Source organism: Silene latifolia, chromosome 4 (assembly GCF_048544455.1).
Source record: "Silene latifolia isolate original U9 population chromosome 4, ASM4854445v1, whole genome shotgun sequence".
Lineage (NCBI taxonomy): Eukaryota > Viridiplantae > Streptophyta > Magnoliopsida > Caryophyllales > Caryophyllaceae > Silene > Silene latifolia.
The window spans coordinates 14,375,128-14,392,216 of record NC_133529.1 but is presented as its reverse complement, the minus strand read 5'-3'; the positions used below and the strand labels follow the sequence as shown (position 1 = coordinate 14,392,216).

Genomic DNA, 17,089 nt, shown 5'->3' with positions numbered 1-17,089 from the left:
AAATATATTATAATATGAGATTATTCTAGTTATATATATAAAATATGAGATTATAATATGAGATTATTCTAGTTATATATATAAAATATATGATCGATTACATTGTGTAAGAGATGTGTAGTTAACCTGTTAAGTTAATCTAATTAACTATAGTTAGATAAAAAATATTGTTGATGAGGTTCGAACTTATGACCTCTTGGTGAGATTACACTTTCTATTACCATTGTGACACATCCATCTCTTTGTTAAATATGTATCTCTATTGTTATTTGTATGTTAAAAGCCGAGTTAAAATAATATTTACTTATAATAATTATTAAATATATACATCTAACTTGTATTTAATGTAATGTATTTACTGAGTTAGTTAAGTATACTTGAAAAAAAATTGAACATAATATTTTATTTACTTATGGTAATTATCATCTGTACCTTTAATTTACATTTAACTAGGTTTAGTGTCCAGACCCATCGGGCTACCTCTATTTACCATTTAAATTTTACTTTTTTATGAAATATAATTGCGTTAGTATTTTTTAACACATACATTTACGATTTATAATATATTTTTCTATGATATATCTTGAAATTATGATGAGATTAAAATTTATCAATAAATTATATGAAACACATTCACTTATTCTCCCGCCGTTGATATTATTACGTGCATAACGTACCCCTGTTAATACTATTACGTTTACTACTCCTTCGGTTACTGTTATTTCTTTGACTATTCCCGCTATTTTTATAGTTAAATTCACTATTCTCATTAATTTTATCAAATTTATATATTTAAATAAATAAAATATTTTCCTTAAACCTAATTGTTAGCTACCTTTCTCCATTGTTCATACTGTTACTTTTATAACATTTGTTGTCACTGCTGTTACTTTCACTACTCCCGCCATTTTGTTTTTCACTACTCCCGCCATATTATTTTTTTCACTACCCCCGCATTTAATACTTTTAATTTCACTATTCTCATTCTTGCTACTATGACTTTCACTACTTTAGCTGCTATTATTGTCACTTTTACCACTCAAATAGGTGATTACTATCATATTTATTACATCAAATGTTGCTATAATTATTTTCACTATTAATATTTAATATAGAGTTACCTTTGCTACTTACACAATTTTATCAGGCTTATATATTTAAATTAGAGGTGGTCAAATACGAACTTAGGTCGGACGTGAGCCGGCCTAGCTTGATTTTTTGGCCCACAGACATGTTAGCAGGTTTTGAGCGGGTTCGTGGACCGGGACTTTGGAAAATTTGGTAAATACGTTGTCTAAACCCTCTTTGTTAGCGGGAATAGGCCCCTCCCGTCCATGAACAGTTCTAATTTAAATAAATATATCAAATATTTGTTAAATCTTTCTCTTGCTTAATTTTATCAAATCAAATTTTATATTAGTTTATTATATTAATTTATTAGAGTTATATATTTAAATAAATATGAAATATTATACTAAAATATTATGTAAGAGCGCTCATTATTATTCACTAACTAAAGTACAAATCTAATGTATTATGAAATACTGCATCTATTGGGAATTTTTATTTTATTTATCTCTTTATTGTTTTCATAACCCATTTCATTTATCATTATTTAGTTCATTCAAGTATAATATTGGGTGTAATTAAATTAATTTATTTATTATTATTTATTATATTAAAAAATATATACTTAGTGTACAAAAATACAATGACACACTAAAACACGCTCTATCTACTACAAATCCAGGCAACTACAACGCCCCTTTAACAACGATTATTCACGAAAATCACAATAGACGTTGTAGAATGTATGACGCGAATTTTACTAAAATCAATTACAACGGGTATGGTTATAAAAACCGTTGTTATTCGTTTTAACAACGGGTCACACATGAACAACCGTTGTTAATAATTTGGCGCAAAATTGGCGCAAAGTTAGTGAAAAGTAATCACAACGGTTATTTTTGAAACCCGTTGTTAAAACTTATTTAACAACAGGTGTTTTTTACAACCGTTGTTAAAACATATTTCACAACGATTGTTGTTTAATAACCGTTGTCAATACCTTCCATACTCTAAACCACACAAACACAAGTCTGCTGCAGCCACAAAACACAAACCTTAATACATACACAAACACAAACCCAAAGAGCCAGTGACCAAAACACAAACACAAAACACACACTTTCTCATCGTCTCTTTCTCTCTTTCTCATCGTCGCTTTATCTTCTCGCCGTCATTGTTGATTTCATCGTCTCTTTACGTACGTTCTGTAATTATCAGGTTTGTTTCATCGTCATTATTTTATTTTTCTAATTATTTCATTTCCATGTATGTGTTTTTATCGACCATTAGGTTCCGTTCAAAGATCTGCTAATTATTTCATTTCCATCTTCTTTGGCGTCCTTGATGACGGATCGAGCATAGTAAGAGTCTTAAGGATGATATCATTCATTTTGTTGGAGTTTGGAGTTTGTTTTGAAAGATTAAGGAGAGGGTTAATTTATTTGGAGTTTGTTTTAGCAATTAGGGTTTGGAGAATATATTGAGATAATGGAAATGCATGTTAGTTGAGATAATGCAATGTATTTATACTAAGCAATGTGTGGGTTGAGTTGTTTTTTAATTAATATATATATGTTAGGAAGTTGTGCCATAATCGGCATCATCATATCTCTCAATCTTTGCTTCAAATCTTATTGGACAAGAATGGCGATAATAATCTGGATCTTGATGATGACTGATCTATGGAGTTGAAAAAATGGAAGCAAATCAAACAAGCATAACTCAACACTTTCAAAATGATCATTTCATTTAATTTTAAACCAAATACATTACAAAGAATTATCGAAAATCAAAAGATGTATAATAAGCCGGAACAACCCCGGTTAAGCGTAAAAAGCGCTTCTCAACCTGCCACCAATCACGCCACTCTGGTATACCGCTAACTTCCGGGTCATTGGCTTCATATTTTGCAATAACAGATTGAATATATGCAAGGACACGACTTGCATGTGGAGATAAGGTTGGAAGAGTACAACTCAACATATCTCTGGCTGCGGCCAAGTTGCGAGTAACAGTGAACGAGGTATGAAGATGATGATGATGATGAGGCTTTGTTGACAAGCCGGACTGCTACACGCCTCTTAATCCAATAATTCCGTTGATGTTCAAGGGATGCTTTGATTAATGGGTGTTGATCGGCGGGAAGCCCGGCGAGAACCTTCCCATCATCTTCAATCGTTTGTGTAAGCCATTCTTCGTTGTTGATAAAATTAGGGTTCATTGCCATGTTGTTTCTGTTCCGGGCGTAATTTCAGAGCAAGTATAGTTACCACCCTTGGCTTGATGAATGATGTCTTGAGTTGAATTCTCCTTTAGTCTTAATCGTTCCTCACGGCCTCTCCTGCAACAATGAACGAACTGAGGGCTTGGCTTTGTGCCAAGCGTACTCACTCCGACGCTCAAGTTAGTAAACTTAAGAGATAAGTTGTTACTTGGCTGAATGTGTATTGTAGAGAGATAAGGAAGATATTACCAGATGAATAGTGTATTTAGGTTTAGTTGTGGATTAGTTGGGATCCTTTCCTCAATGAAGGTTGAGGAGTATTTATAGGCTTTCACCTTTTGTCACGTAGTGGCCAAGTGGCCAAGTGGCTAGCAGGTGGAAAGACTGATCTACCCCTCGGCCGAGGGGCCTATGGCTGGCCGGCGGATCCTGTTGACTCGCCGCCGAGGGGTCTTGGATATGAGTACGCGGATATGTGTCCCGGCTGGCAGGTTACCATGCCGAGATCCAGGCTGACGGGCCGATGGGCTGCATCGGCTGGATTGTCCAAGTCGTTGACTTGCTGTGGATATCTTTGACCTTGCTCAATCATGTTGACTTGGTCAGCGGTGCAGAATATGCCCCATCAATTTGCCCCCAGCGTAGTCTATGCCGTGGTATGGGCTCCGATGTATGTTTGAGCGTATATTCTGCGCAAGTAATTTGTAAAAAATTTCCTGCATCGGCTTCTTCTGCGGCGGCTTCTTTTGCCTCGGCCTGGTCTTTCTTAGGCCGTACCATATCCCCCCTCCACATGGATGCGTAAAGGGCATCCGATGTGGAAAAGAAAGTGACGCTGGCCGAGACCAGGGTTGAGAGTGCCGGTTGTTTTTGATTGCCCCGGCGGCGCTTTTTAGCTTGGTTGATTATGTGGCGGCGGAGAGCGGATGCTTGGGAATTTGTTGAGGAAGGTGAATAGGCAAGGAGATATGAATAGGCGTGTTGAAGACGCTTGGTCACTGTTGCATTGATTGACGTCTAACTGTTGCAACGATTGACATCCCGTGGTTGCATGTCCGACACGTGTCTGCACGCTGATTGGTTGACGCTTCATGGGCTATTCTTTGATTGGTCCTTCTTCATGAGCTTTTCCCTATAAATAGGGCAGTTGCTCCGTGAAATTGGTCACCAATTTCATTCTCCAAAATTTTCCTCTCTAAACTTTCAAAGGTTTTCTTTGTCTTCTAATCTTCAGAGTTGTTACTCCGTCGAGCGTTTTCTTCAAGGTAAACAAACAAACTTCCTTCTTATTTTGTTAAGTAACTATTGCTATCATGTCTTCTGTCGACGCCGGGGCTAGTACTTCTGCACCGGGGGGTCCTAGGTCTCCTTCTCCTGAAGTTGATCCTCGAGTTTTGGAGGAATGGGATGACTCCGATGAGGTTGATGACGATTTTGGTGATGATGCTGAAAAGGCTCGCCCTAATGAGGAGAGGCAGCGTGTTATGGATCACGGCGACGCTTGTAAGGTCCGCCTTGACTGTGCTTGGACCCATAAGCTTGCCCGTTGTTCCGGCGAGAGATTTTTCGAGGACCATTTCTCCTTTGGCGAGGGGTACGAGATCGTTATTCCTAGGGAGGGTCAGGCGGTCTGTTGTCCTCCACCGGGTCATACTGGTGTATACATGCGGCATTTGGAGTACGGACTCCGGTTTCCGCTAAATGAGTACGTTATGGCTATCATTAGAGCCATGAACGTTGCCGTTGCCCAGCTACACCCATTGGCCATGAGGACCATAGTCGGTTTTGTTTGGCTGTGTCTCTTCAAGGGAGAGGCCCCGACAGTGAATTTGTTCCGCCGGCTTCATTATCTCCGGCCATCGACCCCTAACCGTGTCGGATGGTACGATGTGCAAACGGAGCATGGTTATGCCTCTGTTGACAAACTTACCTCCTGCAAGGACCGGAGGGATCGGTGGGTGTACGTTAAGGTGCTTGGATGACTATCCGCCGCCTCGCTCCTTCCAAAGACCGGTTAATTTGCGGTGCGAGACTAAGGTGGAGCGTGACAGGTGGGTTTCATACAAGAAGCTCAAGATGGATGCCACCGTGTGTCTACCTTAACGCGGATGAGAAGGCGCGATGAGGCTCTTTGAGACGAATGAGAGTGGGAGTGCTTGAGAAGATGGATTCCCCCGACGCGAGATCATTCTTCGGGATGAGCCGCTTTGCTATGTCGGTCTCATACACCCTAGCCCTAGCGGGGTGAGTGGGGTCGGTGCAAGGCCCATCATCGCTCTCAATGTTCTTGTTCTTTGAACTTTGATTTATTTCTTCCACCTAACTCCTGCTTTGTTTCCTTTGCGGACCGCTTTGGGCCGGACACATGCGAGAATATCCTCCGGAGAATGGGGCTGCACAAAGATAAGACCGTTGCTAAATTGCATCCCAAGGCTCTAACCTATGACCGCGGGACGTCGCCGAATGAGCTTATGGACCAGCGGTGAGATGCTTGAATGCGGTGGAAGCCCAGGCGAGGGTCGTTAGTCAAGTGCCGCGCCGTACGCGAAGAACAAAGTCTTCGGCGGTGGTGGCGCCGACATCGATTCCACCCCCATCCCCCCGTTCGAAGGAGATGGTGGAGATCGTTTACATCTCTAATGGGGATGATTCGACGAGGAGGAGGGGTCTCCCCTTGTCCGTAAGAGAAAGCGGAGACAACCTTTACCGCCGCCGTTGCTTCTGCTGGCGACGAGGAGATGTGCCCTTCGGCCAAGAAGGCCAAGCACGGTCGATCTATCCGGTGGCTCGGTTTAGCCGGTTCATCGGTAGCGCTTGCCGATGACAGCTCTTCGGCATGTCGATGTATGTTGATACGATGCTTTCTTTAAATTTTGTAGATCGGCCCGCTTTGTCGATCGCCGCTCTGTTGAGCGGCAAGTGGAAGAGAAACCCGCAGGTGATGATCATGGCGTCGCCATTGGGTCTTCATCCCAGAAGGTTTCCCTTTCCCGACCGCAGACTAGTGATCGAAATGTCACTGTTGACCCTTCATCCCAGAAGGTTTCCCCCTCCCGGCTCGTGGCGGGAGGTGCGAGGTTGGTCGAGGAGCCGGCGAGGTGGAACGAGGCGGCCGGTGCTCGCATTATAGAGCAAGAGAAGGCCGTGGCTCGATCCGCTCTTGAGCTTGATGTCACTAAGAAGGTGGCCACGAAGGCGAGGCTGGATCTCCTCAATGAGCGAAGGCTTAGGGAGATGTCGAGAAAGCGCTCTTGGGCGAGAGAAAGCTTAGGGAGGACGCTGAAAAGGAGGTCCTTCTTTGAGAGAGCCAAGGCCGAGGCTGCTGCGGCCGAAGTTGCAAAGTTGCTGGAGAAGTGTGACCTTGTTCAGAGGCATGCCGACCTTTATCTCCAGCAGAGGAATGAATTTAGGAGCAAATTTCAGATCCAGGGGAAGGTGATCCGGAGCAAGGAGGCCATCATCAGGCAAAAGGAGGACGACATTGAGATGCTCCAAACCAAAATGCTCCCTGACCTGTGTTCCGAATTCCGGGATCGGCCGAAGCATCTGCCAGGGAAGTAATTGAGGAGCTTTTTCCTCTTGAAGGTTCCTTTCCGTGGGACAAATACGACAAGTTTGTTTAACGATAAGCTCGAAGCTAAGGAGAAAGCCGTGGAGGAGAGGGTCAAGGAGGCGGCGAGAGTGAAGATAGAGCAAAAAGCGGCCGAGGAGGCGCGACTATCGCCGAGAAGGCTAAGGCGGCCAAGGCGGAAGCCGATTGGGCAAGGGCATTGAGGCTGCCGAGGCTAAGGCTGGGGCTGCTAAGGGAGCTACTGGGTTGCCCCTTGAAGAAGGTGCTGCTACCGCTGCTGATGGCGAGCAACGGCAGACATAGGGAGATGATATCCGTAGCCTTTTGTCTTTTGGTTTGTCCTTGTAATTTCTTGTAATTCGTTGAACATTTTTTTTTTTTTTAATAAGAGCTCGTTTCTTCTGCCTCCGGCCTGGCCGAGGTTTTTACCTTACTTCTTTTTCTTGCGCTAGTATTTGAGCCTCAACTGTACTTTTAGCGTCTCTGTCTTCGTCTGGGTTGTCTCCTTACGTTATTAATTGAGTGTCTCTTTTGTTTCCGCCTCGGCTTGGCCGAGCGTCTAGAGCGCGTATCTCAATCGTGTTAACGCCTCTAAGGCATTTTGATTGCTTTGCGAGTATCAATGCGATGGTCGTGATTGCCGCTCTTGTCGGTGTGACGGTGTGAGCCAGCATCTTTTTTTCATGAGTCTGCCGTGGCGACTACCACTTGGGTAGATCTGCGACGGCGTCCAACCTCTTGGGGTGATGCCGTGGCGTCTACTACTTGGGGTGATCAACGCGCCTATTTCTTCATGAGGCTAGTGGCGTCTACCACTTGGAGTGACTGCGACGGCGTCCAACCTCTTGGGGTGACTGCCGTGGCGTCTACTACTTGGGGTGACTGCGACGGCGCCTATTTCTTCAAGGAGACTGCCGTGGCGTCTACCACTTGGAGTGACTGCGACGGCGTCCAACCTCTTGGGGTGACTGCCGTGGCGTCTACTACTTGGGGTGACTGCGACGGCGCCTGCTTCTTCAAGGAGACTGCCGTGGCGTCTACCACTTGGAGTGACTGCGACGGCGTCCAACCTCTTGGGGTGATAGCCGTGGCGTCTACTACTTGGGTGATCTGCGACGGCGCCTACTTCTTCAAGGAGACTGCCGCTCTTGTCGGTATGACGGTGTGAGCCGACATGCAACTATCGATAAAGATGCCGCTCTTGTCGGTATGACGATTGTGTGAGTCGGCGTCTGCTGCTTCCTAGTGACTATGGGAAGAGTGAACATTTTGATGGAAGACTTGGATGATTTTTCATTTAGGTAAAAACATGCGTCGGGGTGCCCACAAATGTTTTTTGGACACCTCCGCCGCTACATAGATTATTCCCGAGATTACCGGCGTCCTAATGGCACATCGAAGGCACAACGTCCTAGTCAGCCGCTAGTTACATCCATGAGGTCGCCCTCCTGTTGTAAGGATAGACCTTTCCCTTTCTCTGATTTCTTTGCCACTTTGAGGGATTGCATGTTGCATCCTCTGGCGGCTATCTGGACGTTGACCACCTCGTCATTCTCGTCTTTGGAGACGAGCTTATGCGCTTCCCCCCGGTCCGAGACATACATCAGTGTTAGGGCCCGGATGGACATCACTGCGTCAGCCTCGCTCAGGGTGACTCGGCCTATGAGAACGTTGTAGGCGGACGAGCCGTCGATGACCACGAACTCAGCTAGGACATTTTTAGCCGCATTCTTTTCGCCGAACGTCACCGGGAGTCGATTGATCCCGTGGTACCAGGCCGGCCCCGAGAAGGCCGTATAGTGGGTTGGTGCGGGGGCTCAAGTCCTTGACTTTCAAGCCGAGGCCGAGGAAGCACTCCACGAACATGATGTTCGTGTATGCGCTGTGTCAATCGTGCACCTCTTGACCAGGTGGTTGGATATGTCCAAATTGACTACAAGTGGGTCGCTGTGAGGAGCGATGACTCCTTCGTAGTCCTTCCTTCCGATGGTTATATCGGGGATGTTGGAAGCGGGGATCGCTGTGTTGGGCACAAAGTTGATGGCCTGATATAGCTCGTTCAGGTGCCGTTTGTGCCCATGAGCGGACCCTCCGTTCTCGTTGCCCCCGATGACAACATGGATCACTCCTATCCGTTCAAGACGGATTTCTTACCCGAGCCGTCGGCGTCGGTCTTTTGGCCTTTGGCAACGTACTTGCCGAGGCTCCCCTTCCGGATCAGCTCTTCAATGGCATTCTTTAGATGCGGCGGATCGTTAGTTAAATGGCCGGTGTGGCCGTGGTACTCACGATCTTGGCTCGTGTCACCGTCACTTTTTGGCTTGGGGGGTCTCTCCCACTTCTGGCCCTCGCTTTTGCTCAGGGCAAAGACCTCGGCGGCTGATACGACGAGAGGGGTTTTATCACTATACCGCCTCTGGTGGTACGTTCCCGAACTCCACCCGGCGCCCGTCGAGTCCTGTCTCCTGGCAGGTTTGTCCGACCGTGACCTATTGTTCTCACGGCGTCTTTCATCGGACCGTGACCCGTTGTTGTCACGGCGCCTCTCATCCGGGTTGTCCTCCCGGTGGCTCTTCTTTTCGGAGGGCTCGGCTTCGCTGGGGCCTACCCATGTCTTGTGATAGTCTTCTACCTTGATGGCCTGGTCGGCCATCCTCCTGGCGGCATCCAAGTTCAGTCCTCCGCACTTGATGAGCTCATTTTTCAAGTCTCCTCTTGGGAGGCCCTTCATCAGCGCGAAGGCTGCCAATTCGGGATTAATTTCTCGAATCTGCTGGACCTTTCCGTCGAACCTCTTCACATAGCTTCGTAGAGACTCGCCCCCCTCCTGTTTGATAGTTAGGAGGTCCGATGTCTCCACGGCCCTTCTCTTGTTGCAAGAGTACTGGGCTAGAAAGGCGTCTCTTAGGTCGGCGTAATAGTATACCGAGCCGTCGGGAAGCCCCTTGTACCAACTTTGAGCCATCCCATGCAAAGTTGTTGGGAAGACTCGGCACCAGACCTCATCGGGCTGCTCCCATACCGACATGTAAGACTCGAAAGCCTCAGCGTGGTCGGCTGGATCACTATCTCCTTTGTACGATAGGGGTGGCAACTTGAGCTTAGTTGGCACCTGGACTTCTAGGACGTAGGCGTTGAGGGGCTGTCTGACCATGTGTCGAACGACACGCGGCGATCGGCTCCTCGCATTCCTACTCCGGCTCCTCTCCTCGTAGCGGGGAGGACTCCTTCTTCGACTCGGACTTCTTCTCCAACTCTGCTGAGTCGGACTCCTCTGGTTCCTCCGGGGTAAGCCTCGTTCGTGTTGCGGGGACGCTGTCCTCCCATGAGTGCGGGAAGGACTTAGGTCTACCACGCCCACTTTGGGCTCCCCCGGCGACTTGGCTGGGTCAGCTTCTCCCAGTGCTCCGTTCAAATTTCTCGGAGTCACGTTTTGGGCCCTGGTCTCCTGGATGGTTTCCGCCGCTCTTGTCGGCGTGACAGTGTGAGCAGGCGTATTACTAATTAGGTCCAGGACCATTTTCAGTTTTGCTATGTCAACCACATGTCCCATGATGGTGACCTGGTTGGCTGGCAGCGGCGTGTCCGGCATTATTGGCATGCCGAACTCCGGTTGGATTACCCCGCCGGTGGAGGGCTGCACGACTCCAGAATTGTTGAAGGTGTCATCCTGGTAGAATGCGGTTTCGTCGGTCACGACTGCGTCTTGTTGTTTTGACATCTTAGCTTTTTGGGGTGGGTTTTTTGTTTTTTTTTTTTTTGTTTGGGAATGAATGTGACTAGCTTCTAGTATCTTTCCCCACAGACGGCGCCAATTGTTCCGGGCGTAATTCCAGAGCAAGTATAGTTACCACCCTTGGCTTGATGAATGATGTCTTGAGTTGAATTCTCCTTTAGTCTTAATCGTTCCTCACGGCCTCTCCTGCAACAATGAACGAACTGAGGGCTTGGCTTTGTGCCAAGCGTACTCACTCCGACGCTCAAGTTAGTAAACTTAAGAGATAAGTTGTTACTTGGCTGAATGTGTATTGTAGAGAGATAAGGAAGATACTACCAGATGAATAGTGTATTTAGGTTTAGTTGTGGATTAGTTGGGATCCTTTCCTCAATGAAGGTTGAGGAGTATTTATAGACTTTCACCTTTTGTCACGTAGTGGCCAAGTGGCCAAGTGGCTAGCAGGTGGAAAGACTGATCTACCCCTCGGCCGAGGGGCCTATGGCTGGCCGGCGGATCCTGTTGACTCGCCGCCGAGGGGTCTTGGATATGAGTACGCGGATATGTGTCCCGGCTGGCAGGTTACCATGCCGAGATCCAGGCTGACGGGCCGATGGGCTGCATCGGCTGGATTGTCCAAGTCGTTGACTTGCTGTGGATATCTTTGACCTTGCTCAATCATGTTGACTTGGTCAGCGGTGCAGAATATGCCCCATCAGTTTCAATTAATGAATGTTAGATACTAAAGGATGCTTTAATATTTATAGCTAGTCACATTTATAAGTTTTTTCAAAACCGTTGGTAATTAATTTAAGGGATATTCTGCATGCATCGGAATTCTAACGGGCCGTAATTATACATGCATCTAGTAATATTTAATTTAATTTTTTTTTTATTTTTTAAGAACAAACAACAACGGTTATTTACAAACAACCCGTTGTCTTTAGTTATAACAACGGTTTTGTATATTACAACCCGTTGTTATAACTTTCCCCCCAAAATTGAGTCACACTTTCCACAACGGGTTTTTATACTTAAAACCGTTGTTAATATTTTTAACAACGGTTGCTTTAAGAAAACCAACCGTTGTTAAAACCTTTTACAACGGACGCTTTAACAACGTCCGCTTTTTTATATAACAACGGTTTTTAACCGTTGTTATAGCCTGTATCTGTAGTAGTGATATATAGATGCATGAAAACAAGTACTAGATTCATGAAAAGTGTTACATACATGAAAATGATTAGTAGGTGCATGAAAATTAGTAAAATGTATTTCGCCTCAATTTCCTTCTATAACTTAACCAAGAAATATATTATCTAGACATTTAATTGTACGTCGAATCCAAATATGTCGTTATTTTAAAGATAAAATTTTGTAAAGGTGTGGACAGCGGGCCGCCCACGGGGGCGCTTGGTGAAGGGGGCTCGAAAACAAGCGTTTGCATTTTGTATGGAGTCGCCACCAATTTTTATGGGAAATTGGAACCGTTCGAATACCTCGTGTCATGTCAAGACACAAAGTAGTGACATGAACACTAAGCAATCGTTACCCTTAGCATTCTATGTCTAGAATGACTCTCGTGGATGCCAATGAACACGGGTGCTCACGGAGATCTGGAGTAAGGGGTGAGGGTACGTATTAGGAAGCTCTTTTGACCGAACACCTAATCCCGCCCGCCTCGATAGCGGCCTCTACTAATGATTAGGGAAGTTATTCGTACTTGATATATCGTCGGCTATATGCATGCAATGCAACATCCATAGATTAATCCTAGCATGTGAGAATTAGACTAAGTCGGTTGACATGTAATTAGCAAACAATTGGGTCGAAGTAGGATTTAATATTGATTTACATGTGAAGACATACAAATGATACAAAATACAATAATAAATAAATATAAATTACAATAATTACATTGGAACAGGCGATTTATGTCGAAAATACCTTTAAAACGGATGATTTGATAAAAAAGAATAAAAGAATAAAACGAAGAAATACGAACAAGTCAGAAGGTGATAATACGATTATTAGTTGATTAATACGCTTACTAATTAAACTAGGTCAAGGCAGAAAAGGAGTTCAGAGACAGAACTCATCCTGGAACAGGCGCAGCAGAAACTGCGCCCTTTGGAAGAGGCGCAGCAGTTGCTGCGTCTGTTCCAAGGGTGAACTCTGGCTGTGAAAATCAAAAAACCCGTTAATGTTAATTGGTAAATTAATGGATTGATTACGATTTTAGACTCGGATGAAAGTTATTAGCAGATTATTTACATATGATTGAGGTCATAAAACAGTAAAACATGATTAAGACGGAAATAAGACGGATTAATTATGTGAAGGGTCGATGTTAATGATTAATTAAACTAACTAACTAAACGAATTATTAACTAAACATGATGAATGACGACGGATTAATGAACAAACAGGTGAGAATATATCAACAATGAATCCCAGAAACCCAACATGAACGAATTGAATCTCTAAAACCCGAATTGAATTTAATGACGAAAACCCGCAAATATTGATTATTAGGGATTTAAGTCGGATTTATGACGATTTAAACATGTTAATGATGATGGTCAATATACATATGAATTATTAAACTATCATGTGAACGAATTAACAGACGAACAAAACAAAAGAAATAAATTTGATACGAATTACAGAGGACGGAGGAAGAAGAAAAGAAGCAGGAACTGCGGCAGCCTCACGAAGAGGCGCAGCAGGTGCTGCGCTCCTTCGAAGAGGCGCAGCGGTTGCTGCGTCTTTTCTCGACGTCTGTTGATATACGATTAAATTACTTCTAATTCCCTCTTTCTTTTATGCATACCGACTCATAACGAGTCGGTTTCGGGTGTTTTTCCTTGCTTTTTGTGCCCAATGCCCGTACTTGCTACCTTATGCCTCCTTTTGTAGGGAACGACCCAAGTATGGAGAAATTGGGGCAAGAAAGGCACCCCATTGCCTTTACATGAAGAAGAGGGGAAGAAATGGTGAAGAGTGTGTTTTCTTGGGCGACCGGCCGTGCCAGGCCTGCCACCGGCAAAACACACCCCAGAGAGCCACTTAAGATTTTGAAGAAAAACTGAGGAATGCGCTTTGCCGGCAGGCCGGCAACCGGCCCACCGGTAAAGCACAGCAAGTGGAATTAATTGAAGATTTTGGTGAAAAACAAGCTTGGCCTCGGCTTGCGGTAGGAGCACCGGCGGCGGTCAACCGGCATTTCACACATCAAGAAGAAGAAGAAGTCCGAAGAGTGTGTTTTGCCGGCGGACAAGAACCGCCCACCACCGGCAAAACACAAATGCCAGCTATTTTTAAATCTTGCGGTTTTGCCGGTAAGGCCACCACTGCTGCGGTTGACCAAGCATTACAATGATCGCGATTTTGGGCTTTTCTCCCTTTTTCTTCCTAATCTTGTAAAAGCCTATAAATACCCCCTCTTAAACCCTCTTGTACACACAACCCTAGATCCAGAATTTTTACCCTTTCAAGCTTTAAACTTTCTTAATCTCTTTGTTAATCTTTCCTTAATTAAAGTAGTTCTTCAATCAATTAGTGATTGAATTTGGGTTTGTAAGAAGATTGAAGGATTTCCTTCTTTATTATTTCTATCCAAATTCCTCTTTCACTATTTTGTTGGTATTAATTCTCTCCCTATTTTCATTTGTTCACATTTTTGTTCTTCTTTTATGTTAGTTTGATTGTTTATGTTAGGATTGTTGTTGTTGTTTGTTTGTTGTTGTTAAATTCATCATTGTTCATCTTTTCATTGTTCATCTTTCCTTTGTTTGTCTTTCATTTGTTCATCCTTGGGTAGTTGTCCTCAAAGACTTAATCTTTGAGTTGAATTGGTTAAAGATTGTGTCTTTAGGTTTAATCCCTCTTGTTATTAGATTAAATCCTCTCTCCTTTCACCCATTGTTAGATTGTTGCATGTTTAGTAGTGAATTTCATCTTCCCACCATGTTTGTGACCAAAGTTTCCATCTTTATTGTTTATTTTGCAATTAGGACCATGATTAGTGAGTAGTCCTCCACTAGGGCTCGGTTTGACCCAACATGAGTAATTTCATTAATTGAATTTCTTAAAGGCTAATCATTTGGGGAAATTGGTGAGGGTAGGTTAGAGGATTGACTTGGTTTATGGGTTGACTTTTGGGTAGTGTTGACTTACGACCCTTGACCACCAACGAGAGTTGGTTAGGTTGTGATTTGGATACCCATGATTTGACCCTATTGTTGACCTTGGTTGAGACCGAAAGGGAGAACCGGGGTAGAATACCTCTAATCTAGCGTTTGAAATCGACCCTCGAGAGAGGGAGTGGGATGACCCGGGTATTGATGGGGCTTAATGACCTTAGCGAATATCGGACTACCTCGGGAAAATGCATGTTTTTGGGGTAGTGGGGTATTGAGTTAGGGATTCCGACCTTCGAACCCGAGAGGGGGGTTGGTGGGTAGTGCTAGTGTCCTATTTCGAACCCGAGAGGGGGGTCTTAGGCGAATTAGAGCCGTCACCTCCTCACCTAACTACCTTAGTGATTAGCCTAGAAATTTAACCATGTGGAAATGCGAATAGTTTGGGAAGAACCGAGTCCTAGGCCTTTTTAATCATTTGAATTACAACTTATCTTTCGTTGTTGCTCTTTTACCTTGCTTTTGTTTAGATTGCATCTCGTTTCATTTTAGGTAGCATTAGTATATCGACCATCATCTTTTATTTTCGACTTAGCTAAACGATCGGATTAGAACAATTAGTAATCTTTTCAACTCCTTGTGGGATCGACCCTTAATAGTGTACAACGATAAAATCGTGCACTTGCGAGTATAGCTTGATACCATCAAGTTTTTGGCGCCGTTCTTGGGGAGTTCGGCTAGATATTAATTGTTTTCATTCTTGTTTAGACTAAGTCTTTTGTTACTAATCCCTCTCTTGAGTGTGTAGGACTTTTTGCATGAGAAGGAGAACTCGAAGAGGTCATCCAATACGTCCGATTGACCACGAGATCGAAGCAACCGCAAGAAGACTAAATTCACTTCGTAGAAGAGGGCTTATAGAAACACCGATTCCTCAAGAAAATCCAGTAATTGAGAACCTTCAAGAAGGACCACGGGTCTTTGAAACTTTCGAAAATCCTTTTGCAACACCGGAAACGGAAGTAACAATGGCCGCGGTCCCTATGAGAGATAACTTGGCTCCGAAAAAAGTGGTGAATCCAAGTATTGTGAAGCCACCCATTCAAGCCAACAATTTTGATGTGAAAGCCACCTTGCTACAACTTGTCCAAGGGAATCAATTCGGAGGGGGAGCCACCGAAAACCCCAACGAGCATCTCAACGAGTTCTTGGATAGTTGTGACATGTTCAAGGCCAATGGTGTGACGGAGGATGCCGTACGCCTTAGGCTTTTCCCTTACTCTTTGAGGGGAAGTGCCAAGGAGTGGCTTAAAAGTTGTGAACCCGACTCTCTTCGGACTTGGGATGATGTCTCTAAGGCTTTTCTCAACAAGTATTTCCCACCCCAACGAACCGCAAGAATCAAGAGTGAGCTCCAAGGGTTCACCCAACAAGAAGATGAGACCCTTTATGAAGCATGGGAGAGGTACAAGGGCCTCCAAAGGCTTTGTCCTCACCACGGTATTGGAGATGATGAGCTCATCAACAATTTCTATGAAGGGTTAAACAATGAGATGAAGATGAACCTTGATTCCGGCTCGGGGAAGGGAGCTTTGGATAAGATAGATCACAAGACGGCGAAAGAACTTATTGAAGAAATGGCTTCTCGTACCTTTCATTGGAACAATGATAGGCACAAGAGGAAAGGGAAGTCAACGGTCGAGTCGGCCAACAATGTGGAAGTGAAAGAGATGATAGAAGAGCTTAAGCAACAAGTAGCCTTGATGAGCTCAAGCAAGACATCTAGCAATTCTTCTATGAGGAACCAAGTCTATAGTTGTGAGCTTTGTGGAGACCAAGGACACCCACCCAATGAGTGTCCCTTGGTGGTTGGAGATGGAAGTTGTATGGAGCAAGTGAACGGGATATGGGAGTCTAGTCCGGCCAAGCAAGCATTTAACAACAACCAATATCACCCGGGATTGAGAGCTCACCCAAACTTCTCCTATGGCTCTCAAAATGTCCAAAACCCAACCTTCCAACAAAAATCACAACAACCAAACTTCCAAACTCAAAAACAAAACACAACATTTAATCAAGGTCCACCGGGTTTCCAAGGAAGAACCTTCCAACCTAGACAACAATTTCAATCACTTAACCCACCAACCACCCAACCATTCCAACAAACCACCCAACCTTTCCAACAAAATTTCCAACCATTCCAACAAACCACCCAACCGAAGTCAAACTTGGAACTCATGATGGAACAAATGATGAATCATCAAACACAATTCATCAACCATACCACCCAAAAACAAGAAGAAGCAACTACATCCATCAACCAACTTAGGACCCAAATGCAAGCTTCTCAACGAATGACGGACAACCAA

The 17,089-nt window shown here is 44.4% G+C and overlaps 1 non-coding gene across 1 annotated transcript; it reads right to left on the bottom strand.

The window, feature by feature from the left end:
- Positions 1 to 16,117: 16,117 nt before the first annotated feature.
- LOC141654407 (small nucleolar RNA R71) lies at positions 16,118 to 16,224 on the bottom strand. Its single transcript, XR_012547968.1, has one exon. It is a non-coding gene; the product is annotated as a small nucleolar RNA R71 (small nucleolar RNA).
- Between the last annotated feature and the right edge of the window lie 865 nt (positions 16,225 to 17,089).